This window comes from Dasypus novemcinctus, chromosome 11, assembly GCF_030445035.2.
Source record: "Dasypus novemcinctus isolate mDasNov1 chromosome 11, mDasNov1.1.hap2, whole genome shotgun sequence".
In the NCBI taxonomy this organism is placed as follows: domain Eukaryota; kingdom Metazoa; phylum Chordata; class Mammalia; order Cingulata; family Dasypodidae; genus Dasypus; species Dasypus novemcinctus.
In genome coordinates this window covers 99,184,116-99,200,715 of record NC_080683.1, presented here as the reverse complement: position 1 = coordinate 99,200,715, position 16,600 = coordinate 99,184,116, and the positions used below count along the sequence as shown (strand labels likewise).

The window sequence follows — 16,600 nt, the reverse complement described above, 5'->3', positions numbered from 1 at the left end:
TTGCTAATCATAATTATTTGCTAATTCTTAACCCTCGATTACAAAGTTTCAGTATAATGCTTTAATATTTAAGCTGTACTGGATTTTTCTAGTACCACAGAATCGGAGTCCAAAATTGCTGTTTCCATTGCCTAATTAAGGGTCAAAATGAAGATTGATTTTATGTCCTGACAGGTTTAGTGGTCAATTCATTAAAATGTCTGTTAAAGCTGGCTGCATTTGAGAAGTTAGTCTAAACACACAATGTGCTGTCCTTTCAGGTATGGATTCAATCAAAAGGTCTGATTCACAACCCAGCAGTCTTTTCCTTACCAGGTAAATGTTTTATAGAAAGCCAAGGTGATGAAAGCCTTTACCTAGTAATTCATGAAACGAAACTCACATTGCTGAGCCATATCCTGGCCTTTATTAATGTTTTAGAATTTTTTTAAAAAATCATAACTTGATCGCTTTCACTTTCTACATTTTTATATTTTAAATTTTAATATTTAAAACCTGTTAGTATTTTCTTCAAGATGAGAATAAAAGGGCTACTAAAATTACCCAAAGGAAATGAGTCACTGCAATGAATCCTACTTAGTACCCCATGAATCTCCAAGAGATTGAAAAGCCATCTGAACCTTCCAAACATATCAAGTCTGCTTATTTTGACTGGGAATTTTGTGAAACAGAATTGTTGGGAGAATACCAAATAATCACCTATCTCTGCTGCTTGCAGGGTTAGAAGTTGGTGGAGAGCAATGCTTATCTGTATTTTACTGTGAGTGATCCAAGGCTGGAAAATGGCAGGGATGTGGGGGGTGGGAAGGTTAAGGGGAGGACAGTGAGGTGTCAGGTGTGAGACACAAAAGAAAGCACATTGAATGTGAAGAAATCTGAACCTAAAATAATGTAGGGTTCCAGTTTTTTTATGAAGTATGAGGCTGAACACATATCAACTTTAAACAAAAGCTTTGGAAAACATCCATGCTTTTTTTAGGGGTAAGTGCATAACTTCTTGAAAGGGGAACATTCAAATGTAAAATTAAAAATTCCTAAGTGTCATTCCTATGCTCCAATTCTTCTGGTATTTCCTTTCAACTCATGGCTTTCTCTTCAGTCTCTTACCACCAAAAATCCAAGAGTTAATCCCAATTTCTAGCATACTAAATTGCACAATATAAGCAGTGCCCAGTTTCCCTGTGCAATGATGTCTGCAATTCACTTTAAAATACTTCAGCAAAGACCCAGCACTATAAATATGTGCATGTGTTGGTTTAAGTTACTTGTAAGATCAGGTCACATTACTCAAGACCAATCTACAATAATGTATTTTTATATACTAGCAATGACTAATTTAAAATAAAATATGAAAGACTATTTTACTTACATGATATCAAAAACAATAAAATACTTAAATTTAATAAAAGTTATGTACACTGAAAGCTATAAAATAAAGCAAAGGGAAATTAAAGAAAACCTAATTAAGTGTTATATATACCATATTCATAGATTGGAAGGCTCATGATGTTAGCTGTAGATAGTTTATCTTTTATTTTTAAGTTAAAAATTCCTCAATTTTTTGTATTCCTGGTACCACTACCCCAATTTACAGGGCAATATACCTGAAGTAATGAAGAGAAAAAGAAAAAGCTACAACAGATAAAAAATCTCAGGAATGTGTATCTAATTGACACTATATGGCATTAATCCATAATTGCACTTTTGCAAACTGTGGCTATGACAGACCCGAACAAGAAGGGTTTCCTGTTTGTGCTGCAGTAACTTTTCTGACTATGGATCATCTTTCTTTCTGTGGCAGATTTTTGCAGTTCCTCTAATGTATTTGGGATGACTGTCTTAAAGTAACCCACAGTTTCCTTGACAACTTTTGCTTTCTCTCCTGCTGAGAACTGAAGCCATTTTCTGTTGAGTTTTTAGAACATTCTGCTAACATATCCACCATTCCTACCATTAGATCCATAGTCACCACCATAGGGACTGCCCAAGCTTCTTCCACCAAAACTATCCCCTTTCATGGGTCCATAATTTGATTGCTGTTGTCCAATATAATTTCCAAAATCACTATCGTTTCCATCACCATCATAGCTACCATCGCCAAAATGTCCTCCTTCATTGTAATCATCATACCCTCCACCACCACTGTTCCAACCCAACTCCTGAAAGGTATAAGTTGGGACAACAATGAGTCCAAAGAATGCACCAGGCACTGAGTCAGATATGAGCTTTATTTGCACTTATGAAGGGGAGAGAGTCTCTGACAGCAGCAGTCCAGAGAATGGAAGTAGCGCTCCACAAAGAGGCAAGAAAATGAGGAGTAATATAAGGGTTTAAGAACAAAGACATTCCATAGGGAATGAGAACAGAATTTCTACTGGGGTCCCATGATATGCACATATGGACTATGAAGATGTTATGACTACATGTCTACGAAGGAAGTTTACTACTCTGAGGAGATTATGGTTTATGATATTATCACATTCTTTTCCCTCTGGGGAGGGTTATTAACTGTCAACTTTTTGGGTCACATAGGTGGCTACGTACTGAGAACTCAGAAGGAGCCCAGGTCCTGAGTTCCCACAATCCACACTCACACAGCAACCTACATTGACCATAGGACAAGCATTGAACCCGATTTCCACAGTAACAGTATAAAAGACAACAGAATAATAGGAGTCCTCCACTAAAAGCCAGTAGACCTATAGAAACATGTTGCCAGGACCAAGGAAGGGAATTAAACAAATTAGATAGGGGGTCAATAGCTAATTTATCAAGTGCTGTATGTGCTCTTGCATATGATTTAGAGAAGGGGTTCTTAACAAGGGGTCTGTGAGCTTGAATTGAAATTTAAAGAAACATTATTCTTGTGGGGACATGTTATTGTGGGTCTGATATATTTATTAAATAATACACAGTATAGTGTGGACTTAGTAAGGGGTCTGTGGTTTTCACCCGACTGGCAAAGGAATCTATGGAACAAAAAAGGTTAAGAAACCTTGATTTAGAGCTTGTGAAATGTTAATGGGAGTGGTCAGGACTATAACACAACATTAAACATTAATCAGTACATAGGTCCCACCTTGTACTTCAGTAAGAATATCTAAATTCATCCTATTTTGTAAAACTATCTTTTGTAGTTGCATAGTATATTCATTAGGAAGGAAATTGCTACTTTGGAGTCATTAAGGGCCTGTAATTGGCTAAAGCAGTTATGTGTTTTTCAGTGACAATTGTACCACCACCTAACACAAAAACAGCCAATGGGTAGAACCATCAGGGGATGCACCTTACCCTATATCTAGCCTTGGCCATTTCCCAGTTACTGAAAGTGTGGGGTAATGAGTCACATAGAGTGTTGGGGACATATGGTTGTCCCACACGTATTGTCTGGTCCAGGTATAGAGCAAATATAGTCATCCATTTTGCCTGCAAGTCCATAGCCATTCCTTTGGGGATGAGTAGGCCCCAACAATGAGTAGTAAGAGATCTGCCATTGGAAAAAAGACTATTATTTTCTAGTTTGATAGTAAAATTACACAACTTGGGGGTAACCACCCCATAGCACAGATTCCCTCTTGCACAGGGGCAAGGCTATCTAGAGTGACAAGCTCAGCCGTTAACCACCCTAAACCATCATATACAGAATATCCTAATAAAGACCCGGGCTTACACACCTGTTTTCTTACAAGGAAAAATATATAATTACGTATCTCATTGAAAGAAGGCAGCTGGATTTCAGTCTTAAGTGAGAAGTTCTTGTTTCAAACTTGTCAATGGGTTTTTTTTAAACTTTATTTTGTACATTAATAATTGAAAATATAAACAATTAACGATTAAAAAGAAAACACAGTTGAATAAAGACATACACTTCTCAATTAAATGTACTGGATACCTATAATTTTTTTTTAATCACACGATATGTTACACAATATATTTTGTTCATGGTAATGCAATCATACAGTATTTTGTCCTTTTGTGCCTGGCTCTCTTTGCTCAACATAATGTCCTCCAGGTTCATCCATGTTGTCATATGCTTTATGATTTCATATCTTCTTACAGCAGCATAATAATCCATCATGTGAATAGACCACAGTGTGTTTATCCATTCATCTCTTGATGGGCACCTGAGTTGTTTCCAACTTCTGGCAACTGTGAATAATGTCACTATGAACATTGGTGTGCAGATGTCTATTTGCATTACTGCTCTCAGTTCTACTGAGTATATACCCAGTACTGATATTGCAAGGTCACATGGCAACTCTATATTCAACTTCTTTAGGAACTGCCAAACAGTCCTCCACAGTGGCTGTACTAATCTGCATTCTCACCAACAGTGAAATAAGTGTCCAACATATTCTTACGTGATCTCTCCACATCCTCTCCAACACTTGTAGTTCTGTCCTTTTTAATAATGGCCATCCTGATAGTATGAAATGATACCTAATTGCAGGTTTGATTTGCATTTCCCTAATCATTAGTGATATTGAGCATTTCTTCACGTGTTTTGTTTGCCATTTGTATTTTTTCTTTAGAGAAATGTCTATTCAAGTCTTTTGCCTATTTTTAAATTGGGTTGTTTGTCTTTTTATTGTTGAGTTGTAACATCTCTTTCTATATCCTGGATATTAAACCCTTTTTGGATGGGTGATTTCCAAATATTTTTTTCCATTGAGTTAGCTGCCTTTTCACCCTTTATACAAAGGTATTTAATTTTGAGGAGGTCCCATTTATCTATTTTTCCTTTTGCTGCACTTGCTTTGTTTGTAAGGTACAAGAAACCACCACCTACTACAAGGTCTTGAAGATGTTTCCCTATATTTTCTTCTAGTAGTTTTATGGTCCTGGCTTTTATATTTAGGTCTTTGATCCATTTTGAGATGATTTTTGTATAGGGAGTTAGATAGGAGTCCTCTTTCATTCTTTTGGTTATACATATTCAGTTGTCCCAGCACCATTTGTTGAAGAGACTATTTTGTCCCCATTAACAGTAACTTGGTAGGTTTGTCAAAAACCAGTTTGACTGTATAAGTGAGAGTTTATTTCTTAGTTCTCAATTCTATTCCACTGATCAATGTGTCTATCTTTATGCCAGTACCATACCGTTTTGGTCTCTGTAGTTTTGTAATATGTTTCAAGATCAGGCAGTGAAGTTCCTCCTACATTGCTCTTCTTTTTTAAAACTTTTGCCTATTTGGGTGCACTTTCCCTTCCAAATGAATTTAGCAATTGTCTTTTCTAATTCTATAAAGTAAGCTGTTGGGGTTTTGATTGGTATTGCATTGAACCTATTAATAAGTTTGGGTAAGAGCGACATCTTCACAATATTTAGTCTTCCAAACCATGAACACAGAATGTCTTTCCATTTGTTTAGGTCTTTTAAAATTTCTTTTAGCATTGCTTTGTAGTTTTCTGCATATAGGTCCTGTACTTCTTTGGTTAAATGAATTCCTAGGTATTTGAGTCTTTTTGTTGCTACTGAAAATGAAAATTTCCCCCTGATTTCCTCCTCAGATTGTTCAGTACTAGTGTATAAAAACATTACTGATTTTTGTGTGTTGATCTTGCATCCTGCCACTTTGCTGAACTCATTTATTAGCTCAAGTAACTTTGTTGTGGATACATCAGGATTATCTAAGTACAAGATCATGTCATCCACAGACAGTGAGAGTTTTACTTCCTCTTTTCCTATTTGGATACCTTTAATTTTTTTTTTTTTCTTGTCTAATTGCCCTAGCTAGAACTTCTAGTACAATATTTATAGCAATGGTGACAGTGGGCATTCTTACCTTTCTCCATGGAGTATGATGCTGGCTGTGCAGTTTTCATATATGCCTTTTATCATATTGAGGAATTTTCCTTCTATTCCTATCTTTTGAAGTGTTTTTAATCAAAAAAGGACGCTGGATTTTGTTGGATGCCTTTTTTGCATCGATTGAGATCATCATATTTTTTTTTCCTGCAGTTTGTTAGTTGACTTACCCTGTGAATTGGATGTGGCCAGCACCAATATTGGTTTTGGGTGGGGTTTGTAGCAAAGTCAACATAGTAAATGAGCACCCCTTGGGTTTTGGTCACAATTATGGAAAGGGGCTGAATTAGACATGGTCCCTTAGAAAAGCAACTATGCTTAAAGGCCATTAATTGCTTTGGAGTTTGTAGGGTGGGGAAACACTGTATTTTATCAATTACAGCAGAAGGTACAGCTTTTGTCTCACCCTATCAAATAGCACCCAAGAATTTGACAGAGCAGCCAGGGACTTGCAGCTTATCCCGATTTGATTGCCCATTCCTGGTCCTCGAGATGAGATACTATTGTTTCTTATGCTTCATTTAATTCTGAAAGAGAAGTACTGGTTAACATAATATCATCAATATAATGAATTAGGTTTACAACTGCAGATTTCTTCCACATCACCAGATCCTTTGCCACAAGGTCATGACAGATGCACATAGCTTTGGGGAAGCCTGTAAAAATCCATTGTCGGCCTTAACCATGTGAAGGTAAATGCAGGCTGTCTGTCTAAGGAGACACTAAAGAAAGCATTAGCAAGATCTAAAACACAGTGATAGTGACATAACTGGGTACCGATTTCTTGTAATAAACCAGCAGTGCTTGGGACCGCTGCATACAGTGATGGTATTACTTTATTTAATTCATGATAATCTACCGTCAGGCACCATGTTTCATGAGGCTTTCATACTTGCCATACAGGACTATTGAAGGAACTATGGGTAGTGATTATTATTCCCACTCTTTCTAACTCCTGGGGCTTTGTACTGTTTGGTTGCCACAGTTCTTCAAGGCAAGGACACCTTCACTAGGGACCATTTAGTTTGCTCTCTTAGGACTGCCTTTATTATCCTGCATTAGAGGCATAATTCTTCTACAGTAGTCTGTAATGTGGCATTCTGGAGAATGCCAATTCCTAAAATATATTCAAGTATAGGGGAAATATATCTGTATATCTTTGGGAAAGTAATTGTTCAATTGGTAAAACTAAATTTCCTTGCTTAGCATAAATTGTATTTTCTCCACAGCTATCTATAGCCAGAATTGGACCATGGAATCATGCTACGTTGCCATGAATTGAAGTACATTCTGCTCCTGTGTCTATTAAGGCTAATACACTTTGTTGATTAGTAGGGGACCAATAAATAATTAACTCTACATGTGAGCTCCAATCCCCAGGGTTATCATTCTTACCCAGGGATCTTGACCCCTCCCCTAGGTAGGGGTAAGAGTGCCTGCCAGCCTTCCTCTGGGACAGTAGAGGGTTCCAGAGTTGGGGATTCGCTTTTTTCTTTCTTTCCCTTCTCCATCAGCATTCTGAGGGTTCAATTTCATAAATCTCTTGTCCTTAGGGAGCTTGCTCCAAAGTTTCGCTAAAACAGCTTTGGGTGGTCTATCATTTCTGGTTCAGTGCCTGTGGTGATAAAATCTACCCACATTTATTTGTGCAACATGATTAGGGCTATTATGTACTCAGGGCACTTGCCCCGCTGTCCAGATCTGAGTTCCCCTTTTCCACAGCCTTTCTGATTCCCCTGTCTACTATAGCCTGCTCCGCTTGCAACACAGGTCATGCCACTAAGGGACTCAGGACTGACACCAGAGGTCCATAATAATAGTTGGGAGCAGTATGTAGCATAGTATTGTTCATTCCTGCATTAAAAGCTTTGGTGTCAGGCCCCAAGAAGTTGGTGGCATTAATAAAATGTTTCATCCCTAACCCCCATAAAATATCCTGTAATTTTTCCATGAATTGCCATTAAGTGGTGACATGGTGTATATCTTCTTCATTAGACCATTGAGCCTTGCATCCATTAACCAACCATACCATAGTGAAGCTGTTTTTTGTTTCCCTAGAGATGGTATATAAACAGTGATATAGAGAAGGATGACTGGTAATGGTTGCTAATTCACTCATTTCTACCACAGTTAGTACTTCTCCTTCAATTCCAGTTGACCCATACCTTTAGTAGCCAGTGAGGCAGTGTGGCAGTTTGATATTATTTATGAATCCCCAAAAAAGAAAAAAAATTATGTTTGTAAACTGGTCTGTTCTTCTGGGTGTGATGCCCTGTTTTAAAATTAATTAATTTTAATTAATTAATTAATTTATTTCTCCCCATCCCCTTATTTTTTGCACTTGCTGTGTCTGTTTATCTTCCTTGTTTCTTTAGGACGCACTGGGAATAGAACCCAGGATGTCCATGTAGGAGGAAGGCGTCTAATTGCTTGAGCCACCTCTGCTCCCTAGTACCCTTTGATTGTATTAAATTTAAAGGTTTTAAATTTACTTGATAAAAGATTAGGGCTTTAATTCAACCGTGCCAGTGGGGTGTGACTCAGGGTTAAGTCCCTGCCCCTGTGGTAGGCTGAATATAAATGGATACTCACTCAAGAAGACATGGGAAGAGAGAGAACTCCATGGATGCCAGAGGAGAGAAGGCTCACACAGGTAAAGCCTGGGGAGAGATGAACCATTTGCCTGATAGTTTGCAGTTGAGTAGCTGATAAAGCCTGGAAAGAAATGAGCCTTATGCCAAACTGATATAGGAGCCCCTGAGAGACAAGCCCCATGCCAGCCTATAGCTGAGATCAGAAGAAGCTGGGCCCATAGAGCCTTAAGGGGAAGAGGGAAGGAGCGACCAAGCAGAGATCGCCTGCCATCTTGCTTCAACATGTGGCGACTGACTTTGGTGAGAAAGCAGTCCTGAGTTGGACTCTTTAGGGCCTTGTAACTGTAAGCTTTACCCCAAATATATACCCTTTATAAAATCCAACAGATTTCTGTTACTTTGCATCAGCACCCCTTTAGCTGACTAATACAGGCAGGGACTTTCTAGATCACTGCCTTTACCTTTGCTCTAAATGCTCAACTCAGTAGTGGTATAGCCCTTCATGGTTGCATGTAACTTCTGCTGAGGGGGTCAGAAATGTTGGATCCCAGAGGGCGGGCCCTGTAACACCTTCCACTTCTGTATTACAGAGCACACCCTCAGAGGCTCCTCATCGTCTTCCACTTCCCATTTTTCCTCTTTCTCCTCATCTGAGGAGGAGCGTACAGGATCCCTTCCTTATGGTCCATGCAGGGGTGGTTAATATTCTCTGGACCTGGACTTAAGGCAGCCTATGGCTCCTAACTCAGGCATATCTACAAGCCAGAGTTTCTAACTGATCATTAACTTGGCACAGGTGATGAGTTAAAGAATCCTTCTTCTCCACCTGTGCCAGGCTTTAATTTAACTCTTTTAAGTGGTGCATAAAGGTTTTTGCTGCTTGTACTGCCTTGGTAGCCATCTGCAAGGTTTCTAACTGGGGCCATGCTATAGCTGCTGTTATTTGGTGGTCTCCCTTATTATTTAAGTGAAGTTGCTCTGCTACCAGCTGTAGCACAGCCAGTATATCTGCTCAAGTTTTTAGGGCATCCCCATATTCTTTCAGTGGTCCCACTCATCCAGGAGAGTAGCCTTCCTTCTCAATATGGACAGTACAGGCCAACTCAGGATTTCCCCCACCGATTCTCTTTTCACTGAGCTCATGCTTGCTACTGCTGGCAGTCCTTCAGTCTTCCTGCTGGTCCCCAATTGTTCCAGCCAAATTCCTGCAGGGCATGAGTTGGGGCAGACAGGAGACCAAACAACACACCAGGCACTGTGTCAGACATTAGCTTTATCTGCATTTATGAACAGGAGAGAGTCTCTGGTGGTAGCAGTCTAGAGAATGGAAGTAGTGCTCCAAAAGAGGTGGGAAAATGAGGGGTGATGTAAGGGTTTCAGAAAAAAGATATTGCATAGGGTATGAGAACAAAGTTTCAACTAGGGTCCTGTGACATGTGCATATGGGTCTGGTGATGTTACCACAACATATGCAGGAAGTTTACCACTCTGAGGAGATTATGGTTTATGATACTTTTTGTAAACTCTTCTCTGGGGAGAGTTAGTGTAGTAGTTTGATATTATTGGTGAATTCCAAAAAGAAATATTAGATAGTGTTTGTAAACAGGTCTTTTCCTCTGGCATATTAGAATGCATTGGATTTAGAAGTTTTACTTTTACTTGATTAAATAATGATTAAGGCTTTGATTGGGTTTTGGTGGGTGGGGACTCACAGGAAAACTGCACCCTAGAGAAGGGAGACGGGTCTTAAGTGGGAGCCCCAGAAAGTAAGCATACAGAGGAGCTTGGTCATGAAGAAAGAGAGAAGACCCCAGGAAGAGAAACAAGCCATTGCCTAAAAGCTGTAGACTCTTACTAGGGAGTAGCAGTCTACAACTGGTCATGTGGAGATAATAGAGCAACTAAGCCCAGAGAGAGGCAAGCCCAAGCAAGAGAGGAACCCAGGAAGCCTGAACCCTTACAGACATGGCAGCCATCTTGCCCCAACACGAGGCAAATAGACTTTGGTGAGGGAAATAACTTAACCTGATGGTCTGGTAACTGTAAGCTTCAACTCCATATAAATACCCTTTATGAAAACCAACTGATTTCTGGTATTTTGCATCAGTACCCCTTTGACTAATACAATTATTAACCTTTAGTTTATTTTCTGACCATATAGGGGGCTACATGCTATGAGCTTAGGGGGAGCCCAGGACCTGAGTTCCCACAACCACCATATCTACCACATTGTTTTCCATATCCTGGTCCTCCATCAGCATAGCCCCCTCTATTACTATAACTAGGACCACTGCCATAGTTGCCACTATCACCTCCAAATCCATTATATTCACCATCACCTCCTCCATAACTACCTCTACTGCCACCACCTCCACTACCATGGTTTCCTCTTCCACCAAAGTTCCCTTCACGAGCTGTGAAGTTGCCAGATCCACCTCCACAACCTCTTTCTGATTCAGCAGACTACATCTCTTGTTGCTAAAGGGCTTTTCACATCATGTTTATGCCCGTTAATAGTTAGATTTCTGAACAACAATTTTATCAACTGTGTCATGATCATCAAGTCACAAAAGCAAATCCTCTCTTATTTCCACTGTTTTTCATAATTTCTATGGTTTCAATCTTGCCATACTTTTCAAAGTTGTTTCTCAAATTATATTCTTCTATATCTTCCTTGATATTACTACAATTTTTTTTTTACTAGTAAATGGGTACCAGGCTTTACAGGATCCTCTCTAGAAACAGCTCTGTTTGGTTCAGCCACGTGCCCATTGCTGTATGCACCTCTTCAACACAAGAGTAAGTCACAAAACCAAAGTCTATGGAATATTTTGTTTGGGGGTCTCTTCCACACAATCTGTGAGCATGCCCCATTTCTCAAAATGTGCTCTTAAATTTGGGTTTCAAAGCCCAAACCACCAATAAACAATTTTATTTCATTTTTTAAAATAATTTTTCATTATACCTTTATTCACCTTAGTTGATTAACAATGTACTTGTTTTGGGAGCAGATGTGACTCAAGCATTTGGGCAATTGCCTCCCACATGGGAGTTCCCAGATTTGGTTCCTGGTAACTCCTAAAGAAAAAACAATGAGCAGACAGTGAGCAAAAACAACCAGCAGATAACAAGTGCATACAATGAGCAAAAACAATGAGCAAACAGATGAGGGAGTTATCTCAGGGGGGAAAATAAATAAATAAATTTTTAAAATGTACTTGTTTTAAAGATCCTATAAGTAAAGAGACAGCCCACTAGTGTGGAATAGAAGTCACCCCTCTCAGCATGGTATTTTTTTTTAAGCAGTATTATCGCACAGTAGTTTTACAAGAATGTCGGATATAATGACATATAGAGTCTAAACAAGACAGGCTGATTGAAAATTTACATAATGTGGTAAAAAATACACATACTCATTCAGCAATGTGGTCAGAGGCATGTGGGGAAAGGATGTGAGGAGACTTCCAATTCCTTCAGGACTATGAGTGCCCTTAGGAGCAAGATGGCTTCCCCACTCTACAGCACACCACTCCCCCTGAGAGGCACAGGATTCCACACATGTCTAAATACAGAGAAGAAATTTTGACCTGCTACATGCACTGTCCAAATTGACATAACTTCGATCATTCTGATACTCTCATGAAAACAGTAAATATTAAACCCCATGTATGTAGCAGAAAGCATCAAATCACTTATTCTAGATGGAATTCAAAAGAGGTTTAATTTTATTTTTAAATATTTTACTTATTTATTTATTTCTCTCCCTTCCTCCTCCTCCATTGTCTGCTCTCTGTGTCCATTCTCTGTGTGTTCTTCTGTGTCCACTTGCATTCTTTTGTCAAGCAACACCAGGATTCTGTGTCTCTTTTTGTTGCATCATCTTGCTGCGTCAGCTTTCCGTGTGTGTGGTGCCACTCCTGGGCAGGCTCTGCTTTTAGTGAGGGGTGGCTCTCCTTGCAGGGTGCACTCCTTATGCATGGGGCTCCCCTATGTGGGGGAAACCCCTGCGTGGCATGGCACTCCTTGCATGGGGCAACACTGTGCGTGGACCAACTTACCACATGGGCCAGGAGGCTCTGGGTTGGAACCCAGGACCTCCTATATGGTAGGTGAATGCTCCATAATTTGAGCCACATCCGCTTCCCATAATTCTTGACATTAATATTTGTAAAGAGCTATGTCTCCTTTTCCATATTATTCATAGTTGACATGCATTTAAGAGTGGGGGATTTTTTTCCCAGTCTTCGAAAATGATTTATTTTAATGCATGAATTTCACGTAATGCAAACATATACATTTGGAGACTATACATGTATGCAGTAAAACTCACCTAACATAAAATTAAACACTTTAAAGTATAAAATTCACTGGTATTTAACTATCTTTAACTGGCTTTGGTATTAGGGTAATTTTGGATTCATAGGTGATTTTCCCTCCTCTTCAATTCCTTGGAAAAATTTGAGCAGGATTGATATTAGTTCTTTCTGGAATGATTTCTCGAATTTACCTGTGAAACCATCTGGTCCTGGGCTTTTCTTTGTTGGGAAATTTATGATGAGGATTTCAATCTCTTTACTTGTGATTGGTCTCTTGAGTTCTATTTTTTCTAGAGTAAGTATAGACTGTTCATGTGTTTCTAGGAATTTGTCCATTTTACCAAAGTTGTCTAATTTGTTGGCATACAGCTTTTCATAGTATCTTCTTATGGTCCTTTCATTTCTGTAGGGTCACTGGCGATAACTCCTCTCTCATTTCTGATTTTGTTTGTTTGCATCTTCTCTCTTTTAATCTTTGTCCATCTAGCTAAGGGTTTGTCAATTTTATTAATTTTCTCAAAGAACCAGTTTTGGTTTTGTTAATTATTGTTTTTATTTTCTCAGTTTTATTTATTTCTGCTCCATCTTTGTTATTTCTTTTCTTCTGCTTGCTTTGGGACTAGTTTGCTCTTCTTATTCTAGTTCCTCTAGGTGTGCAGCAAGGTATTTGATTATAGTTCTTTTTTTCTTTTTTGTGTGTGAAAATAAAAATTTTTATGTTGATTGATGTCTCAGTAGATAGTTCAATGTGATGCCAGATTTTAATGGCAAAAATTTGATTCCACTGAAACTGCATAATTCTACAGAGAGCTATCACTTTTTCCAGAAAGTAGGGAAAGAGCTGGAAACAAAGCAAAAGTTTCTAGCAGCACAGCAACTTAAACTGTAGACTTAATAAGTCTGCAGCTTTTTCACTAAAAATGCACAACATTAGCTCGTTATAAAAGTGAGGAAGGAGAAATAAGATGTGAACACCTGAAGGAGCAATGTATGTACTGTACTGACAAAGACAAACCAAATTTATCTTTGAGGATTTTAAAGGAGAGCTCTAGGAAAGAGAACCAGGCATTTTACTCAAATGCATTTAAAGAGAGAGCCTTTCTGTAGAGATACAAATATATATAAATTTATCCAAAAATATGTTTTATACAAGGAGTGGGGGAGGTTTTTTTTTCTATTTTACTTTATTTTTTCCAAATTCTACTCAATTTATTCATTTTTTAAAAAGATATTACATTAAAAAAATATGAGGTCCCCATTCGCCCCCACTGCCCCCACCCCACCACTCCCCCCACAGTAACACTCTCCCCCATCATCATGTCACATCCATTGCGTCTGGTGAGTACATCTCCGGGCATCGCTGCACCCCATGTCCCGTGTTCCAAACCATAGACCACACTTTCCCATGTTCCATCCAGTGGGCCATGGGAGGACATACAACATCCGGCAATTGTCCCTGGGGCACCACCCAGGACAACTCCAAGTGAGTGGGGGAGTTTTGATGATTGTTTCACCCAGCAGTGATGAGTACTCTTAAATATAACTCTTAAATATGTTATATTTAATAACATATTTTACTTGCACGCTTATCAGATAACATGAATCTACAGCTTTAAGCCAAAAATTAGAAGGGAGTACATTTGAATTTTAAAACTTGAGTTTTAGTTTCAACCACTGTCCTAATAAAAGCAATATAACTGCTTGTTTTTTTTTTCAAAGATTTATTTTTTTTCTCTCCCCCTCCCCCCCTCCCCATTGTCTGCTCTCTGTATCCATTCACTGTGTGTTCTTCTGCATCTGCTTGTATTATCTGGTGGAACTGTGAAACTGTGTTTCTTTTTTGTTGCACCATCTTGCTGCCTCAGCTCCCTGTGTGTGTGTAGCACCACTCCTGGGCGGGCTGTGCTTTTTTCACTCAGGTCGGCTCTCCTTGAGGGGCACACTCCTTGTACGTGGGGCACCCCTGTGTGGCATGGCACTTCTTGCACGTGGCAGCACTGCACATGGGCCAGCTTACCACATGGGTCAGGAGGCCCTGGGGACCAAACCCTGGACCCTCCGTATGATAGATGGACACTCTATCAGTTGAGCCATGTCCGCTTCCCTAACTGCTTATTTATTTACCAAACCAAGCACTAGTTTGAGTTTTCAAAGAAAATCCAAAATAAGAAACACCACTCCTTTTTTCTCTCAGGCTTTTTTAGAGGATAGACCAAAATTCCAAGTTACTCAGGATTCCTACAGAATTGTGTTTTTCTGCATGTAACTGTTTAGAGAACAAACCAAGGCAGAAACTTGGTAGTTTAGCAAACTTGGTAAACGTCCTACTAGGAATTGGGAATATCAAATGGCAGTTTAAAGTGGGAGTTGTTTTATACACCCCCATGTTTGCACCCACTATTATGGCACATGGTTTTCTGGGGGTTTCTGCTTGACGGCATAAGCGTAAAGCTCCTCCAGTGGAGATTTCTCTACCTGAACAGTCTAAAAAGCTAGCAGGTTCTGTGAGCCTAAGGAGAAGACACTGTCCCCCTGAATGGCTCTAAGTTACTGTTCAAATTGCAAAATCCTATTGGGGAAAAAAAAGTGCATTAAAATAACTCAAAGTTCTCTTTTATTGCCAACTTAAAATGCAAAATATTTTATTTTAAAATTTCTAGAATTTGAAAACAAAAGGCTCTAGGCTAAATAATATAGTTTACCAAGGCTGAATGTGCTCATTTGGAGCTCATTTCTTTGCTTGAAATACAAAAAACAAAAAACAAAAAAAACTTCCTAAAACTCCTAGGTGGAAACGCTCCTCTTTTTTTAAAAAAAGCAGTTTTATTGAGATATATTCATATACCATACAATCTATCCAAAGTGTACAATCAATGGCTTTTAGTATAATCAAAATATTGTGCATTCATCACTGCAAAAACATTTTAGGACAGTTTCATTACTCCAAAAAGAAGAACTCCCCACCCCTTAGCAGTCACTTCTCAAACTCTTATCTTTTCCCAGCCCTGTATAATTACTATTAATTCCATCTTTATAAATTAATTTATATTTACTGTTCCAACTCAACTCCTGAAGGGCACAAGTTGGGGCCACGGTGAGACCAAAGAATGCACCTAGTTCTGAGTTAGACATAAGCTTTATTTGGACTCACGGACAGGAGAGGGTCTCCGATGGCAGAGGTCCGGAGAATGAAGATGGCACTCCTCAAAGAGACAGGAAAATGAGGAGTACTATAAGGGGTTTCAGAAAAAAAGACATTCCATAGGGTATGAGAACAGAGTCTCTGCCAGGGTCCCGTGATGTGCTCTCTGGTGATGCTATCACAGGAATGAGGTTTTACCGCTCCGAGGGAAAGGTTGTTAACCTTTACCTTATGTCTAGGTCACGCAGGTGGCTACCAGCTGAGGACTTAGGAGGAGACTGGGCCCTGTCTGGGTCCCCACATTTACATTTTACGTAAGTGGAGTTATATAATATATAGAACTTTGTGTCTGATTTCTTTCATTTAGCATAAAGTTGTGGTTGTTTTGCCCAATATTAACATCTTGTAACATTAACATAAAAAACTTTTGTTCAGTTTCAAAGAAAAATAATTTTATAAATGCAATATTACCCATATTCATATTTCACATGATGTTTTGCTATGCTGTACAGTCCCATGTTACATTTTTTAGTTTTCCTTTCAGCTAAAAGGAAAAGGAAAATAACCGTTGTCTTTCCCTTTCAACCAGTCATACCTATGTAATAGCATGGCTAGTTACAAATATTATGTTATACTTTCACCTCTTCTATTCATTTCCAAAGATTAACACACAACTTTTTCTTTTTTAAGATTTATTTATTTATTTATCCGCCCCCCGTTGTCTGTTCTCTGTGTCTAT

General features: G+C 38.9%; 1 protein-coding gene across 1 annotated transcript in view; it reads right to left on the bottom strand.

Moving 5' to 3' along the window:
• The window catches only part of GJA1 (gap junction protein alpha 1), a 35,923-nt gene extending 19,981 nt beyond the window's left edge, over positions 1 to 15,942 (bottom strand). The window contains exon 1 of the mRNA XM_023591895.3: positions 15,871 to 15,942. The gene's annotated coding sequence lies outside the window, so the exon portion shown is untranslated. The remainder of the gene's footprint in view (positions 1 to 15,870) is intronic.
• Positions 15,943 to 16,600: the final 658 nt, after the last annotated feature.